The sequence below is a fragment of the Panulirus ornatus genome, chromosome 35 (genome assembly GCF_036320965.1).
Source record: "Panulirus ornatus isolate Po-2019 chromosome 35, ASM3632096v1, whole genome shotgun sequence".
In the NCBI taxonomy this organism is placed as follows: domain Eukaryota; kingdom Metazoa; phylum Arthropoda; class Malacostraca; order Decapoda; family Palinuridae; genus Panulirus; species Panulirus ornatus.
This window is the reverse complement of record NC_092258.1, coordinates 12,399,603-12,418,186: the sequence shown is the minus strand read 5'-3', so window position 1 is coordinate 12,418,186 and position 18,584 is coordinate 12,399,603. Positions and strand designations below refer to the sequence as shown.

The window sequence follows — 18,584 nt, the reverse complement described above, 5'->3', positions numbered from 1 at the left end:
GCAAGGTGGGCTGGTGAGGGGCATTACATGCGAGGTGGGCCATGACTTGCGAGGTGGGCTAATGAAGGCCATGACATGCGAGGTGGGCTGAAGAGGAGCATGACGTGCGAGGTGGGCTGAGGAGGAGCATGACGTGCGAGGTGGGCTGAGGAGGAGCATGACGTGCGAGGTGGGCTGTTGTGGGCCATGACATGCGAGGTGGGCTGGTGTGGGCCATGAAGGCTGTGGCCTTGGTGTTTGATAGTGGGGCCACTACCGGCTATTGTACAGTGGTGGTGATAGTTGTAGTGGTGGTGGATGTGGTGGAGGTGGTATTATCTGTGGTGGTGGTGGTAGCTGGCCGTGGTTGTGGTGATGGTGGCTGTCCTTATGGTGACGGTAGTGGCTGGTTGCGGTGGTGGCTGGTGGTGGCTGGCTGTGGTTGGTTGTGAGAGTGTTGGCTGTGGTGGTGGTTGGATGTGGTGGTGGTGGTGGCTGGCTGTGGTGGTGGTGGCGGTTGGTTATGGTGGTGGTGGCGGTGGATGGTTGTGAGAGTGTTGGCTGTGGTGGTGGGGGTGGCTGGCTGTGGTGGTGGTGGTGGCTGGCTGTGGTGGTGGTGGCGGTTGGTTATGGTGGTGGTGGCGGTGGATGGTTGTGAGAGTGTTGGCTGTGGTGGTGGGGGTGGCTGGCTGTGGTGGTGGTGGTGGCTGGCTGTGGTAGTGGTGGTGACGGTGGATGGTTGTGAGAGTGTTGGCTGTGGTGGCGGTGGCTGTGGTGGTGGTGGCTGGCGGTGGCAGTGGCTGTGGTGGTGGTGGTGGTGGCTGTGGTGCAGAGCCGTACTCCAGCTACTCACAATCAATAAGTGTACGTGTCACCAGCTGCTGCTGCTGCACTTGTTGTTACTGCTGCTGCTGCTGCTTTTGCTGTTGCTGTACTTGCTGCTGCCGCTTCTTCTGCTCTCTGCTGCTGTACACGTTGCTGCTGTTGTCTTGATGCTGCTGCCGTACTCACTGCTGTTATACTTCCTGCTGCTCTTCCTGTTGCTGCTCCTGCTACTTGCTGTACTTGCTGGTGGTGGTGCTGTTCTTGCTGCTGCAGTTGTGCTTGCTGCTGCTGTTCCTGCTACTTCTCCATGCCTCGCATCCATACAGCATCGTTAACGGGCCAACTATACCTTCAAACAGTCCCATTTTCGCTCATCCAAATAACGATGTTTCATTCTACACATTCGTCAGTGCTCGTAGGATCTTCGCCTCCTCACCCACCTATAACCCACTTTCGCTTCCATGGGTTCCATTCGCTGCCATTTCCACTCCCAGGTATCTAAAACATGTCACTTCTCCCAAAATTTCTCCATTCAAACTCACACCTCCAACTAACCCGTCCCTCTACCCTGCTAAGCCTAATTAGCTTTGTTTTAATCACATTTACTTTCAACATCCTCCCATCTCACACACTACCAAACCGCCACCAACTTCTACAGTTTCTCATTCGAATCTGCTACCAGCGTTGTATCATCGGCAAACAACAACTGACTCGCTTTTCGGACCTCTTCTCTCTCTCTCTCTCTCTCTCTCTCTCTCTCTCTCTCTCTCTCTCTCTCTCTCTCTCTCTCTCTCCAAAACTCTTGCATCAACCTCCCTTACCACCCCATCCATAAACAAATCAAACTGACATGGTGATGTCAAACCAGCCACAGACAAACTTTCATCTGGAGCCATCCACTCTTCCCCTACTCTCACACACGCCTTTTACTCTTGATGGGAGCTTTTCACTGCTTCTAGTAACTTTCCTCCTACATCATATATTCGTATGACCTTCCACAAGGCATCTCTATCAACCCTATCATATGCTTTCTTCCGATCCATAAGTGCCATCTGTTTCTCATAGTATTTCTCACACACAGCCTTGAAAGCGAACACCTGATCCACTTATCCTCTACTGCCCCTAAAATCAGTTTGTACTTCTTAGTCAGATGTTTTGTGCATGTCTTAACCTCTCTTAGTCACTACTGTCCAGTTAACTTTTTATAAGTACTCAACAAACTTACACCCCTGTAGTTTGAACACTCACCTTTGTCTCCCTTGCCTTCATACAATGGGACTAATATATATATATATATATATATATATATATATATATATATATATATATATATATATATATTTTTTTTTTTTTTTTTTTTTTTTTTTATACTTTGTCGCTGTCTCCCGCGTTTGCGAGGTAGCGCAAGGAAACAGACGAAAGAAATGGCCCCCCCCCCCCATACACATGTACATACACACGTCCACACACGCAAATATACATACCTACACAGCTTTCCATGGTTTACCCCAGACGCTTCACATGCCTTGCTTCAATCCACTGACAGCACGTCAACCCCTGTATACCACATGACTCCAATTCACTCTATTTCTTGCCCTCCTTTCACCCTCCTGCATGTTCAGGCCCCGATCACACAAAATCTTTTTCACTCCATCTTTCCACCTCCAATTTGGTCTCCCTCTTCTCCTCGTTCCCTCCACCTCCGACACATATATCCTCTTGGTCAATCTCTCCTCACTCATTCTCTCCATGTGCCCAAACCATTTCAAAACACCCTCTTCTGCTCTCTCAACCACGCTCTTTTTATTTCCACACATCTCTCTTACCCTTACGTTACTTACTCGCTCAAACCACCTCACACCACACATTGTCCTCAAACATCTCATTTCCAGCACATCCATCCTCCTGCGCACATCTCTATCCATAGCCCACGCCTCGCAACCATACAGCATTGTTGGTACCACTATTCCCTCAAACATACCCATTTTTGCTTTCCGAGATAATGTTCTCGACTTCCACACATTTTTCAAGGCTCCCAAAATTTTCGCCCCCTCCCCCACCCTATGATCCACTTCCGCTTCCATGGTTCCATCCGCTGACAGATCCACTCCCAGATATCTAAAACACTTCACTTCCTCCAGTTTTTCTCCATTCAAACTCACCTCCCAATTGACTTGACCCTCACCCCTACTGTACCTAATAACCTTGCTCTTATTCACATTTACTCTCAACTTTCTTCTTCCACACACTTTACCAAACTCAGTCACCAGCTTCTGCAGTTTCTCACATGAATCAGCCACCAGCGCTGTATCATCAGCGAACAACAATTGACTCACTTCCCAAGCTCTCTCATCCCCAACAGACTTCATACTTGCCCCTCTTTCCAGGACTCTTGCATTTACCTCCTTTACAACCCCATCCATAAACAAATTAAACAACCATGGAGACATCACACACCCCTGCCGCAAACCTACATTCACTGAGAACCAATCACTTTCCTCTCTTCCTACACGTACACATGCCTTACATCCTCGATAAAAACTTTTCACTGCTTCTAACAACTTGCCTCCTATGAGTCCACGGGGAAATGAAACACGATAAGTTCCCAAGTACACTTTGGTGTGATAATCACATCATCAGGGAAGATACAAGAAATATAAGTCAGTTGATGTACAACGAAGAGATGTAGCGAGGATGCCATTTGATGATAAATATATATATATATATATATATATATATATATATATATATATATATATATATATATATATTCCTATGAGTCCACGGGGAAAATGAAACACGCAAAGTTCCCAAGTGCACTCTCGTGTAATAATCACATCATCAGGGGAGACACAAGAGAGAAATATAACAGTCAGTTGATATACATCGAAGAGACGAAGCTAGGACGCCATTTGGTAAACATGTGATTGTCCAAAACATACAACGAGCGTTCATAAACTTATCATTTTACAAATTTTATCAACAATAAAGTTATCTAATTTGTATAGACCATCACTAATATTAAGATTATAATTCTTTGAGTATTTAGTAATAGAAGATTCAATGATATTTCTCTGATAATAGTTAATAACTGAGATGGCGTTACTCCAGTCAATACAATGATCATAGTTTTTAACGTGATTAAACAAGGCATTTGATTCTTGTCCCGTTCTTATACTATATTTATGTTGCTTAAGTCTAACAGAAAGATCCTTACCAGTCTGACCAACATAAAATTTATCACAGTTTCCACAAGGCACTTTATAGATGCATCCAAGAGAATTTTCTGGTGAATTCCTGATTAAGATATTCTTTATAGTATTATTGTTGCTGAAGGCAACATTTACATTAAAGGATTTAAGCAACATGGGAAGCAAAGTGAAATTATGATTAAAAGGGAGAACAAAAAGATTCTTGGTGTCAATGGGAGGTTTGGGCTCAACTCTATAAAATGATTTCTTTGCTAACTTAAGGGATTTATCAATGAAAGATCTAGGGTACTTTAACTTGGATCCAATAGAATATATCTTCTCAAAGTCATTATCAATAAACTCTGGACTGCAAATACGTAATGCCCTATGGAACATAGATTGAAATAATGATGATTTAACTCTGCCATGTTGAGATGAGTAATAATGGATATATGAGCGTACATTGGTGGGTTTTCTGTATATGCTAAACTTAAACTTGTTTCCTTGTCTATGGATCATGCAATCTAAAAATGGTAACATACCATTATTTTCATTTTCTACAGTAAATTTGATGGAAGGTACTAAAGTGTTAAGTAAGGGGAGAAATATTCGTAAATTTTCATTTGTTGGCCAAACACAAAGAACATCATCTACATACCTAAACCAAATTGCATTAGAAGGTAAGATATCCTTTAGTAATTCTATTTCAAAAAATTCCATATAAAGATTACTTAGTACAGGTGAAAGAGGGTTACCCATTGCCATACCAAATTTTTGAGCATAATAATCTCCGTTGAATTGAAATACACAGTCTTTTATACACAATTTTATCGGTTCAATGAAATTAGACTTTGAAACAGGTAAATGAATATCATCCAAGACATCAAATGAATATTCTAAAAGGTCATCAACTGGAACTTTAGTGAAAAGTGAGGAAACATCAAAGCGAACTAGTTTGAAATCAAAATTAATGTTGATATTGTTTAGCTTGTTGACTAAATCTACATTGTTCATGATATTAGAATTTGATACCTTACCAACTAAAGGGCTTAATAAAGAAACTAACCATTTTGACAATTTATATGTGATGAGTCTACTGAACTCACTATAGGTCTTGCTGGAAAATTCTTTTTGTGTTTTGATAAGTCCATACATATATGGCAATGAAGGGGACAAAGATGACAACTTTTGATAAGAGAAATGTTATATATATATATATATATATATATATATATATATATATATATATATATATATATATATATATATATATAGACTTTCTAAAGATAATTTCAGAAAAATTTTTCATTGCTCGTGAATACTGTTTTATAACTTGTATATTTTCAATGTGTGAATGCACTTTATCATTATTATTAACCGATATTATCATTATTACAGAAACAACCAGCAGTTGAGGTGAGGAGAGTAGAAAGGATCATCTCAGAAGGTGCCAGGTGAAGTGGCACCTGAGGAAGACACAAGGTAAGAGGGCGTCAGGTGAAGTGGCACCTGAAGAAAACATAAGCTAAGTGGTATGAGAACATCAGGTGAGGCACTTCAGGAAGACGTACGTAAGTTCAGGTGGTAAGAGAGCGTTAGGTGAGGCACCTGAGGAAGACGCAAAGTGAGGTGTTAAGAGGGTGTAAGGTGAGGCGGCACCTGAGCAAGACACACTTAACGTTCAACAGGTGAGTCTGGCGTCGGTGGCCTCAGTTGCCAAGTTGCCCATTTAATAATCTTATGGCGCGGAACGTGTCACACTGAAATGATGTCTCCTACTGGATATCTTCTCCACTTTTGGTATCACTCAGTGAGCCATATAACGTCCGTCTTCCCTACGTATATCTGTTCTTATTTTGAGGTTTAAATAATGATAAATACGTTGTGGAGAGGAATGTATGCGAGCTGTGTCTATGGCGGGAAGGATGATGATGACGACATCGAATTATGAAATTTACTCTATCGCTTTTTGTATCATATTCCCGGGAGATTATCCTCTAATTAGAGATTAATATATTGCTATTATCATCAGTCTTTCTCTTAGGGCGAAGATACTGCTTTTTTATAACGGCAATGCGAACACACAGGTTCTTGATGTAGGTGAATATATGTTTTTTTTCTAGATATGGCGAGTGTGGCAACGTTGCTGGGGTGAGGGAGATGCCTGCTGGGGATATTTTCGTGGCAGTTGTACGGCCGTGTGAATGACGCTCTCTCTGGTCCAGGGGGAAGGTGTCATCTGCTGATCTCTCAGGCTCCGGCGTCGTCTTTAGAGGCGCGGGTAATCCTCAGCTCTCTTGAATGCTCACGGACTCTGACTCTCTGACTCTCTCTCTCTCTCTCTCTCTCTCTCTCTCTCTCTCTCTCTCTCTCTCTCTCTCTCTCTCTCTCTCTCTCTCTCTCTCTCTCATATAATTAAGCGGAATGAAAGGTAGCCGCTGCCCACTAACCTTACCTAATGGGAAAATCTTGTTGTGGGGGGACGCGTATGGAGGTAGACACACACACACACACACACACACACACACACACACACACAGTCTCTCTCTCTCTCTCTCTCTCTCTCTCTCTCTCTCTCTCTCTCTCTCTCTCTCTCTCTCTCTCTCTCTCTCTCTCTCTCTCACACACACACACACACACACACACACACAGTCTCTCTCTCTATCTTCCTCCCTCTTCTCTCTCTCTCTCTCTCTCTCTCTCTCTCTCTCTCTCTCTCTCTCTCTCTCTCTCTCGGGTGTAACATGGACGCGGCGTTGTCACCGCCAGCTCCGGGCTGAGTGAGGGAGGGACAAGTCATCTCCTCCCTTCCGTCGCCTCTTTAATTAAAATCCCCGGGTCCCTGTGGGGAGCGAACTCATCTGGCGCCGCCCTGTCTGCTGCTGGGGTGAGGATAGTGTCTCCGGGGAAAGGATGTGGACGTCGGGGAGGCTATGTGGCCAGGTGTGGATGTCGGGGAGGCGGTGGCCGACCTCCACACCTGGCCACATAGCCTCCCCGACATCCACACCTGGCCACATAGCCTGCCCGACATCCACACCTGGCCACATAGCCTCCCCGACATCCACACCTGGCCACATAGCCTCCCCGACATCCACACCTGGCCACATAGCCTCCCCGACATCCACACCTGGCCACATAGCCTCCCCGACATCCACACCTGGCCACATAGCCTCCCCGACATCCACACCTGGCCACAGCCTCCCCGACATCCACTCCTGGCCTCCTACCCCTAACATGTAGTTCGGTCAGCTGTTCATCATACGGTCTAAGTATGTCATCACGTGGAAGTACTCACTTTGGAAGGAGCAATTACGAGCTTTTTAGGCTTGGTGTGTATGTAGCCAGAGGTGTACACACACACACACACACACACACACACACACACACACAGCTGGTGTCTAGATCATTACGGGAGCGAGACGTGTACACCTGAGGAGCTGGTGTCGCCCAGTGTCTGGGGTAATGTTTGTTTAGGAGTCTGGCGGCGCCTTTATCTTGTGAACAGAGTGGGTGGTTGATGGTGGTGTGGGCCAGGCCTGGTGGAAGGGGAACTGTGGGGGATGGGAGGAGGCTGTGGGCGGCGGAGGATGAGAGGAGGCTGTGTGCGGCGGAGGATGGGAGGAGGCTGTGTGCGGCGGAGGATGGGAGGAGGCTGTGTGCGGCGGAGGATGGGAGGAGGCTGTGTGCGGCGGGGGATGGGAGGAGGCTGTGTGCGCCGGAGGATGGGAGGAGGCTGTGGGCGGCGGAGGATGGGAGGAGGCTGTGTGCGGCGGAGGATGGGAGGAGGCTGTTGGCGGCGGAGGATGGGAGGAGGCCGTGGGCGGCGGAGGATGGGAGGAGGCTGTGGGCGGCGGTGGATGGGAGGAGGCTGTGGACGGCGGAGGATGGGAGGAGGCTGTGGGCGGCGGAGGATGGGAGGAGGATGTGGGAGTCGAGGAACTGATGGGAGAAGGAGCGGGAGTGTGAGGACGAAGTGGACAACAGGATGGGAGGGAAATCTAAGGAGGGACATGAATGATGGAGGAGGAGGAGGAGGAGGAGGCGACGGACCGAGTCAGGAGGATGGACGAGGTGAATAGATGATGATGGAAGTTAGGTAGGTGGCCGGGTCATGGGGGCGGGTGAGCCAGCCCCGCACAGGTCACTGGGAAGACGTGTGGACGGGAGGGAGGCGGCAAGTCCTGAAAGGGGACGACAGACCTGCCACCACCTACCTACCCCAACCTGCTCCTATCCTGTGGGGCTGGTCGATGGAGACTCACCTGGCATCAGTGGTGGTGTGTGGGTCTGACCCATCCTGACCAGGGCAGGAGCACCCGTGGTCAGTACGTTGCTATGGAGGAGAGTAAAGCTATTGTGGTGACGCTGGTAAAGCGCTGGACCCGTACGCTGGAGTTGGCCCTGAAAGTGTTCCAGCCCCCTTAATGTAAACATGGGATTTCGTTAGCATATATCATACTTCAGAAGTCTAGTATTTACCCTTATGTTTATGTCTACAGCCTCCAGGTGGAGTCAGAGGCAGTAAGCAGCTCCAGAAAGTTTTCCTTTTTATATTGGCTGATGGGAGGAACATGGCTCAATCAGAGGCCATCTCGGGTGAAAAGATAAAAGAAAGTTGAAATTAGACAGTGTACTTCAGGTGCGTGCAGACCTGACTCTCAAAGGTAGAAAGATTATATGAAGAGCAAAAGGCGAATTCCACAGCGAAACAATTCTATGGGAAAAAGGAGGCTTCGTAACAGCCAGTTCTCGAATGGCCTGTTTCCACATTGTGAGAAGCAGCAGCAGGCTTCGTGTTTTACCTCTTGTTAACCCACTGAAGATGGTCTCTGTATCTTTGACCTGCCCTGACCTGCTTCTTCCTAGGTCAGAACTGCACACAGACAGACAAGGAGGTTCATAACTTTCGTGGTAAAGAAACTGGATGGAAACATTCCCTCCCCGGTCATAAGAGGTCATCCCCACCCCTCACTCCCTACAGTTGACCCCCTACATTTGACCCCCTACAGTTGACCCCCTACATTTTCACCTCATCTTATCGGCAAATGTCGGGCCGTCTCAACTCTGGTTTATATCGGTAGCTGAGCTCTTCTCTCTTGGCTTCCTTTCCATTTGCTGGAATGTACCTCCTCTCTCTCTCTCTCTCTCTCTCTCTCTCTCTCTCTCTCTCTCTCTCTCTTCTGGTTAGGAAGGAGCCTCGTCCCCTCCTTGCTGGCCTGGTTCCGTAAGTCAACACCAGAGAAAGACTATGAAAGCCCCACAGCAATGACCTCGTCTCCGGGAGGGGAAAACTGTACGAACACAGGAAATTAAGCTGTGGTTCAGACGTCAACACAACACATTAGTGTAGCGTGTCCTCCTTACTAGTGTGTTGGCCATGTGGGGTTATTCTAGACTCGAGTCACGTCAGATATTTAAGAAGAAAGTGATAATGAGTTTGTAAGTGTCGTCGTTGTAATCATCTCTCCGGTGGGGAAGAGGGAACATTAATATCCCCGGTTCGATCCTCGTAGTCGTCCACTTAGGGTCGGGTCATCATCTGTAAACTGCGACAGGCGCCTCAGGCGGAGGTGGCTCGTCAGATCCACCCACCTCCCCAGATGTTGCGTCCCACGTGATGTGCACGTCTCTGTCGCCTGGCAACACCTGCTATGCCCGCCAGGCATCCGTGTTCCCCCGCAGAGCCGAGGCAAATGTTCCACTGCGTCACACTTGTGGTGTTGGCTTGATGAGACGCGGTCCGCTGGCCCCAGGTGTGTGGTAGTTGGGGGGATGGGAGTGGGATGGGGATGGGAGGGGGAGAGGGGGATGTGAGGGGGAGAGGGATGGGATGGGGAGAGGGTGAGAGGGAGGAGAGGGTGAGAGGGGGACCAGTATGTGAATAATGATACAGATGGTGAGGTGTGAGCCACACTTTCCCTCCTCCTGTTCACGACCTTTTTAAACTCGGTGAGTCCGTGGTGTTAGCCCAGAAGCTTGGCTTCCTACGTACCGTCCCCCACCTGATGGTCCGTGGTGTTAGCCCGGAAGCCCGGTCAGTGTATAACATTCAGTATATAGATCAGTGTATAGGTCAGTGTATAACATTCAGTGTATAGGTCAGTGTATAACATTCAGTGTATAGGTCAGTGTATAACATTCAGTGTATAGGTCAGTGTATAACATTCAGTGTATAACATTCAGTGTATAGGTCAGCGTATACCATCCAATGTATAGGTTAGTGTATAACACTGTGCATATGTTACTGTATAACATTAAGTGTATAGGCCAGTGTATAACATTCAGTGTATAGGTCAGTGTATGACATTCAGTGTATAGGTCAGCGTATAACATTCAGTGTATTGGTCAGCGTATACCATTCAGTGTATAGGTTAGTGTATAACACTGTGCATATGTTACTGTATAACATTGTGTATAGGCCAGTGAACAATATTGTGTATGGGTCAGTATATAGCATTAAGTATATAGGTCAGTATACAGCATTCAGTATAAAGTTCAGTGTATAACGTTCAGTGTATAGGTCAGTGTATAACATTCAGCTTATAGGTCAGTGTATAAAACTGTGTGCAGGGCCCACCGACCTTCCTCTTCTCCAACAGACTGTAGCACATCTCCTCTCCTCCACACATAACTCCCTCCTCCACACATACCACACTGTACAACACCCTCCCTCACCCAAGTTCGAACCAGTGGCCTCGTCATTGCCAGCTCAACTTTCTGCCCACGGCGCAACTTGAGTGCACGTTACGAGTGTACCGTCTGTCGGAGTTCGTGTTAAATAGCAGACCTGACCGTGGCCACCCGGTCCTGGGAGGCGCTACCTCATGTACTGAGGGAAACGGACCCTTTCACACGTCCCTCTTCGCTTACCTCACTCTCATGATTGTGGAAAGCCTAGACCATGTACACCAATGGTGCATTCAGGACACATACTGAGGATAGACGGGGTACATACAGAGGATAGGGACAGGATACATACAGAGGATAGATACAGGATACATAAAGAAGATAGACAGAAAGCATACAGAGGATAGAGACTGGATACATAAAGAGAATAGACAGGATACATACAGAGGATAGAGACAGGATACATACAGAGGATAGAGACAGGATACATACAGAGGATAGAGACAGGATACATACAGAGGATAGAGACAGGATACATACAGAGGATAGAGACAGGATACATACAGAGGATAGAGACAGGATACGTACAGAGGATAGCGACTGGATACATACAGAGGATAGAGACAGGATACATACAGAGGATAGACACAGGATACGTACAGAGGATACAGCGAGAATGATAAGTACCATGAGCATGGGAGGCAAGAGTCCAGACCCTGGAACCTTGAACAGCATCACTCCTCCGTGGTGCAGGTCCTGGGGTGAGTGAAGCAGCGGGTCTGGAATAACTCGGTCGTTCCCTGGAATAGAGTGGTTCGTGTTTGCGTCCAGGGGTGTGCGGGGGCGGCGAGGGGAGGAGACTATAATGGGAGAAAGATTTCCAAGCGCTTGTGAATATGAATGAAGGGGGTTTCGTCCAGAGCATGTGAGGTGGCTGGAGTGAGGTGGATGGATGGATGTGAGAGGATCATTAGCGGTTTACAGCCTTGCAGGTGATGCCCCCTGTCGTGTTGTGGTTTCGGTGAGGAGGGAGGAACCTCCAAGACAGATAGACAGGGTGAGGAGGTGCTAAGACAGATAGACAGGGTGAGGGAATGCCAAGACAGGCAGACAGGGTGAGGGAACGTTTAGAAGGAGAGAGAGAGAGAGAGAGAGAGAGAGAGAGAGAGAGAGAGAGAGAGAGAGAGAGAGAGAGAGAAGGTGTCCCTCAGACAGACAGACAGAGACTAAGGGGACCTCTAAGACAGACAGACAGAGAGGGTGAAGACAGACAGACAGGTGAGGGGACTCTCCAGATAGACAGACAGGGTCATGGGGACTCCAGAGACAGACAACGTGAGGGGACTCTCCAGATAGACAGACATGGTGATGGGGGACTCCCCAGATAGACAGACAGGGTCATGGGGACTCCTTAGACGAAGAGACAGACGGGGCGAGGGAGCCCCTCAAGACAGACGGAGCGGATGAGGAGAAGACCTCCCCGACGCAGGAGTTGGATATGTTTGTGGCACCAGTCTGAGTCATAGTCTCGAGTGGTGGTGGTGGTGGGGGGCGTCTGTGGGGGCGGCGCGAGTAGCGTGGTTGCTGGGGGAGGAGGTGAGGGAGGGGGAGGCGGGAGGCAGCAGCAGCAGCAGCAGCAGGAGGGGAGGCGTGTGGCGGGCTGGAGCAGTCTACGTGAACACGCTTGCTGGCGCGAGCGTCCATTGCTGCGCTCTGTGCCCCCCGGCCGCCTTGACCCCAGCCTCCTCCTGTTCCCCGCTGGCGAATATCTTAGCTGGCGACACCTCCTGTGGCGGGACGCTGTGGCTAGCGAACCCTCCAGTGGCGGGACACCGTAGCTAGCGAGCCCTCCAGTGGCGGGACGCTGTGGCTAGCGAACCCTCCTGTGGCGGGACAATATACCTAGCGAACCCTCCTGTGGTGGGAAACCGTTGGTAGCAAGCCCTCCTGTGGCGGGATACTTTAGATGGCGAACTCTTCTGTGGCGGGACACTGTAGTTAGTGAACCTTCCTGTGGGAGGACATCATAGCTAACGAGCCCTCCTGTGGCGGGACATTGTAGCTGGCGAGCCCCCCTGTGGTGGGACACCGTCGCTGGCGAACCCTCCTGCGGCGGGACACTGTAACTGGAGAACTCTCCTGCGGCGGGACACCGTGGCTAGCGACCCATCCTGTGGCGGGACACCACCTCCTGTACGGGAACTCTGTTGCTGGCCCTACCTACACCTGCCGAAGGTGAGTTACGCCCACTTCACACCTTCAGGAGCGGATGATGGTCTTGTGGTGTTGTTTGGGCACCTGGGTTCGTGACCAGTGATTGTGGTAGTGTGGAGCACCTGAACTCACCACCAATGGTGGTGATTGTGGTAGTGTGGGAGTACCTGACTCACCACCAATGGTGGTGATTGTGGTAGTGTGGGAGTACCTGGACTCAAAAGTAAGGTGCATTGTTTGGTTTAAGCACTTGCTGGATAGATGAGTGCTTTCTAGCGTGTCGTTTTACACACACACACACACACACACACACACACACACACACACACACGGATGGATATTGATAATATCGCATGTAATATATCACTTGTAAAGAAATAATCGTGTAATGATGTAAGTTTGATCATGCAGTAAATGAGGAGGTTAAAAACAACAGGGATATACACCAGATTTAAAGAGGATGTACAGCTATGGAAAGCGTACACAGCTCAACAATTTCTATGGTGTCATGAATTGGGAAGTGGAGTTCACTTGCCCGGAAACAGGGCTTTGTGACGAGAGGTTCTGTGATATTGACGGTGGAGGAGAAGGGACATGGGTGCCTCTGGCCTCAAATATAGAGGGACGTCGGAGAAAGAGGAGGAGGATACGATTCGGTAAAAGATGTCAAGAAGTAGAGAAGCCACGAGATGTGCTGTGAAGAAGGCACAGAGACGACACCCCATCCACCAAGCAGTGATATCAGAGAACGAGGGACAACCGCACCAGGATAACAAAGGAAAAACAAAAGAAGTTTTGAAAGGGATATTGTGAAACAAGACATGGATATATCAAGAGTAATCTATCAGGTTGAGAGTACCTGATCACGTTTAGGAATTGAGAGAGAAGAGTTGTTGAGAATGACGTGAGGGTGTGTGAGGAACGGAATGACGAACTGGAAACTTGTTTTCATAGTGGAAGACACTACAGCCCCAGCACCTGTGAGGTGGAGTGGGGACGTGTGGCTTTAGCTTGGAGAACACTTGATGAGACATGATACGTGACGAAGGTGTGTGAGGAGGCACTTGAAAAACCTCTTTAAGTACTGATCAAGATGTCGCCGGAGAAAGTTAAAGTGACGAGGGAGTGAAGAAGTGCAAACGCCATACCTGTCTATAAGAAAAGAGATAGGGCAAAGACACTGTAGACCTGTCTCCTTAACGAATATAGCTTGGAAGGTACTGGAAAAGATGAGAGAATCGGAAAGCCAAAGGATGACTTCCTGTCAAGGGAAAATGACCTAAGAGAGCCTCTTAGATTTCCATGATAGTGTGAACTTTGTTTTTGACGAAAGAGATGGCGAGATGGATTGTCGTTTGCAATTCGACTTCCAGGAAGCATACGATAATCCACTGCATAAGAAGCTGATTAAGGAGCTGAATCATCGAAAAAAAAATGGGAAACTCCTTTGCCTGACTGACTGCTGACGTGCTGGGACAAAGAACGCAAGTCGGAGGAGCCTTCTCGAAAAGTTGGGAGGTCAGAGCGCTTCGCGGTTCTCTTGTGGGACCATCTTTCTCCTCTTGATTTATGTGGATGACTCTCCAGAAGGTATGGCCTCCCGCCTGACTCGGCTGCAAAGGTCAGGAGGGAAATGAAAATCGAAGAGGATTGCATCAGCTCACAAGGGGACCTGAACAAACTCCAAAGTTGCTCTGGTACCTGGTTGATGAAATGAATAGAATCTAGCTGGAAACGTAATGAATATAATCGTAATGAATATAATCTAGCTGGAAACGTAATGAATATAATCGTAATGAATATAATCTAGCTGGAAACGTAATGAATATAATCTAGCTGGAAACGTAATGAATATAATCGTAATGAATATAATCTAGCTGGAAACGTAACGAATATAATCTAGCTGGAAACGTAATGAATATAATCTAGCTGGAAACGTAATGAATATAATCTAGCTGGAAACGTAATGAATATAATCGTAATGAATATAATCTAGTTGGAAACGTAATGAATATAATCTAGTTGGAAACGTAATGAATATAATCGTAATGAATATAATCTAGTTGGAAACGTAATGAATATAATCTAGCTGGAAACGAGTTTCAGATACCTGTGTGTGGACGGGACTTATAGTGTAACGTCGTCCCTAACCTGTCCTTTGGAGTCGCACAGGAGAAGAGCAAAGGCGGCAAAGCGTCTCCTGGTATATATTAACGTAAGGAAGTACCTCAGCAGGCTGTTCACAGTCCCAGGTAAGGCCAAACTAGAACATGATTCTCAGGTTGAGTCACTGTGTCTCAGGAAGCACAAAGAGCCAATAGTGAAGGTCCAGAGGAAGGGCACAAAGATATCATAATCTAGAAAGCCCATTTACAGGGAAGGGCTAGAAGCCTTGAAAAATACCCTCCATGATGGAGAGAAGAGTGAGGGGTGACCTGATCACAACCTCTAGTTTGTTTTTCTTCAACCAGACGGATGACTTGGTGACCAGGTCTTGGAGAGCTGCAGGGATACAACAATCAAATGTAACATGACACGAAGCAAGAAACTTGTTGAAATGATGTGCAGATATGTTTTAAGAATGGAGGATGAAAGAAATAATCTCAACGTGGAAAAACGGACGGCATACAGAAGTATACAAGGATGTAGAGACAGTTCAAGAGATGGGGTCTCACGAGTGTAAAACTCCCTCCCCTTACAGTACAAATAGATGATTGCTCAAGAAAGTAGTGACCAACATGATTGTAGAACAGACTGAGGAGAGCAACACAAGGTTCAATCCTGTCCCGCACACTTTTTCATCTCTTTTTATCAACGATTTCGACTCCACAGAAAATCCATTGCACTCATACACTGACGACTCAAAACTGCATTCGTCCACATCCTTTAATTCTGCTCCCTCTCTTCTCTCACTCGATCTGCATCTCATCTTAACACAGCTTCCTCAGTAGACTCAGACTTGGACAAGATATCTCGGTGGGGTACACAAAATCTTGTTAAGTTTAATGCCTCCAAGACCCAGTTTCTAACCCTCTCTCATCGGAAACTCCTCACACCTCTCGTCAATCCTTTGACGGTTTTGTGACTCGATGAACATACTTGGTATTACTGTAACATCCATTCCATCCTTGAAACCCCACATTACGGGAATAGCTAAGGCTGCCTCTAAGAAATTGGGTGTCTCGTTTAGATGTCAAAACTTCTTTTCTTGTAAACAGTTGCTCCGTTTATATAAAGGATTGGTTCGTCCATGTATGGAGTACTGATATCACATCTGGGGTGGTTCTAGCTCTGCATCCTTACTTGACAGAGTTGAGCCGAAAGCGGTCCGACCTATGAATTGTCCCAGGCTAACTTCTAAACTTGACCCCCTTGCCCTACGCCCACAATGTTGGTTCACTTTTCCCTCTTCTATAGGTATTACTTTGGTTGTTGCTCCCAAGAGCTGGCTGCTTTTGTGCCCATGCACTACTTGGCAAACTGCTGCGTCACATGATTACTGTGTGGCCACCGGCAACTCAAGGTTGGGCCGTTTTGATAACTGCTTCTTTCCCTACACGTCTAAGCTTTGGAACACACTAGCTTCTCGTGTCTGTCTCAATAAGTATGATCTAGCACATTTCAAAAGATAGGTTTTTCACTTCCTCCAAAATTCGTAAATACTTTCCCTTGTCTTTTCTTTTTCCGTTTCATAATTTTCTCTATATTTCAATTAAGACCTGGCCTTGATGTCGGACTTTCGTCCTTGACTGGAGCCTTCAACATAAAAAGAGCAGGATGGAAAGGGATGGTTGATGAGAGATGACAGTAGGAGAATCCATACGTTGGAAGGTTTCTGCATCCACTCTGGCTAAGAGAGAGGTGGAGGAAGATCCTCCCTTAGATCAGTGAGCACTTCTCTATACTGACGTGTTGGAGACACACACGTAAATAAGAGGTAATTGCTTACGGGAAATAATCGTGTCACCCACACAACACCCCCAGCTTTTTAGGAAATAGATTCTGTAATGTCCGCTAGGCGAGGCGTCCACGATAAAGTGGAAGATATGATTATGCGCAACAAGATTATGCCACTGCAAGATTGCCCTGTAGTTTTCTGAAATGCAAGCTTGGAAAAGAGCGAGATTTAGCCAAGCATGTAGAGCGAAGCTGCGTTTTTGCACTTTTGAAATGAACCAAAATTACTGCCTTTCAAGTGCGAGATGTTGCGCCGTCCGAATCAAAAGAGGAAACATATTTAGTGATTAAGTTACAGTACGAGTGTAAGAATGAGGAGGAAGGGGCAAGTGAGCTGGAGAATTGTAGAGTGAAATCATAAGCGAGACAGTGAAATGAGGACATCATCATCCCGTGACATGCATAGGAGAAATCTCTTCTCTCCATGGATGACTACAGCGATGGATCGCGTAAGCAGGAAGCAGAGAGACGGAAGGAAGGAAGGAAGGTTGGAAAGCAAAGACCTTGCCACAAGCAGTCAGGTGCTTGGGACGTATGAAGACCCCATGACGATATAGTCGCCCAAATCTCTTGAGAGGAGGAGGAGGAGGTGGAGGAAGACTAGAGAATCGCGTCCCACAAGAAGGATCAACAGCAAGTCCTACACTGCAAAAGATCACAACACTGGTGATCTGCAAGAGAGAGAAAGAGGATTAGATTCTAACTATCTTCAAGAAAGTGAACGTTCAGGGGAATTCAAGACTCTTTGCAGTAGAAGTGAGCGATAGGAACACAATTAAGAGGATTAGACCGGTCTACTTACTGATGAGCCGCGTCAGTGCAGGGTGTCGAGAACAAGGGAAATACTGGGTCATTAGAACCTGGGCTCGTGTTAAGAGGTGTGTGTGTGTGTGTGTGTGTGTGTGTGTAGACTGTAGTCGAGGTGTAGAACAGAGAGGAACTCTGGCCAGGGAGAGGTGTTGCACCGTCGTGTGGCCAGACCGCTCGTTCAACAGTAACATCTTCACAAACGCATTGTTTTTTCGTTTCATTGATAATCCAGTATAGTGCGAGCTTCTGGCCGTGGTTCTGTAAGTCTGGAAATGGCTATTCTAACACACACACACACACACACACACACACACACACACACACACACACACACACACACACACACACACACTCAACAGCCATATAGCAACGAGAATGGAGGATCGTGTTGAAGTACTGCATCATGACAGGTTTAACGTACCTCTTCAAGTCTCTCTCTCTCTCTCTCTCTCTCTCTCTCTCTCTCTCTCTCTCTCTCTCTCTCTCTCTCTCTTTCTCTCTCCTCTGTGTGCCATCCCTCGTCCGGCCCCCCAAAACTGGCGTTGGCCTCAGCCGGCGTTAAAGAGGAAGAACAGAGAGAGAGAGACAAAGAGACCAGACGAAGGGTGTCCACACCAGCGTGGACATTCCTCCCTCCCTGCCTGTCCTTAGCGAGTGTTGTTTTGTAATTACAGCGTTAATAATACAGCGACGCTGAATTCACACGCACACAACACGAACACGCACACGAGCAGGACCTTTGTTTCACACACACACACACACACACACACACACACACACACACACACACACATACACACACACACATATGAGGTATAGTGTAAAATATATACACAAACGCTCCTTCATCCATCCTGACTTCCCTCACCTCCTGCCCTTCCCTCACCTCCTGCCCTTCCCTCACCTCCTGCCCTTCCCTCACCCCCTGTCCTTCCCTCACCCCCTGTCCTTCCCTCACCCCCTGTCCTTTCCTCACCT

At 47.3% G+C, this 18,584-nt stretch overlaps 1 protein-coding gene across 5 annotated transcripts in view; it reads left to right on the top strand.

The window, feature by feature from the left end:
• LOC139760167 (putative sodium-coupled neutral amino acid transporter 11) overlaps positions 1-18,584 on the top strand; it is a 223,199-nt gene that overhangs the window by 71,462 nt on the left and 133,153 nt on the right. For 2 of the 5 annotated variants that reach the window (XM_071683085.1, XM_071683081.1), the window contains exon 2: positions 5,394-5,411. The gene's annotated coding sequence lies outside the window, so the exon portion shown is untranslated. Of the gene's footprint in view, positions 1-5,393; positions 5,478-12,296; positions 12,861-18,584 lie in introns of those variants that run through there. The other 3 variants (XM_071683087.1, XM_071683082.1, XM_071683086.1) reach the window with 2 other exon arrangements.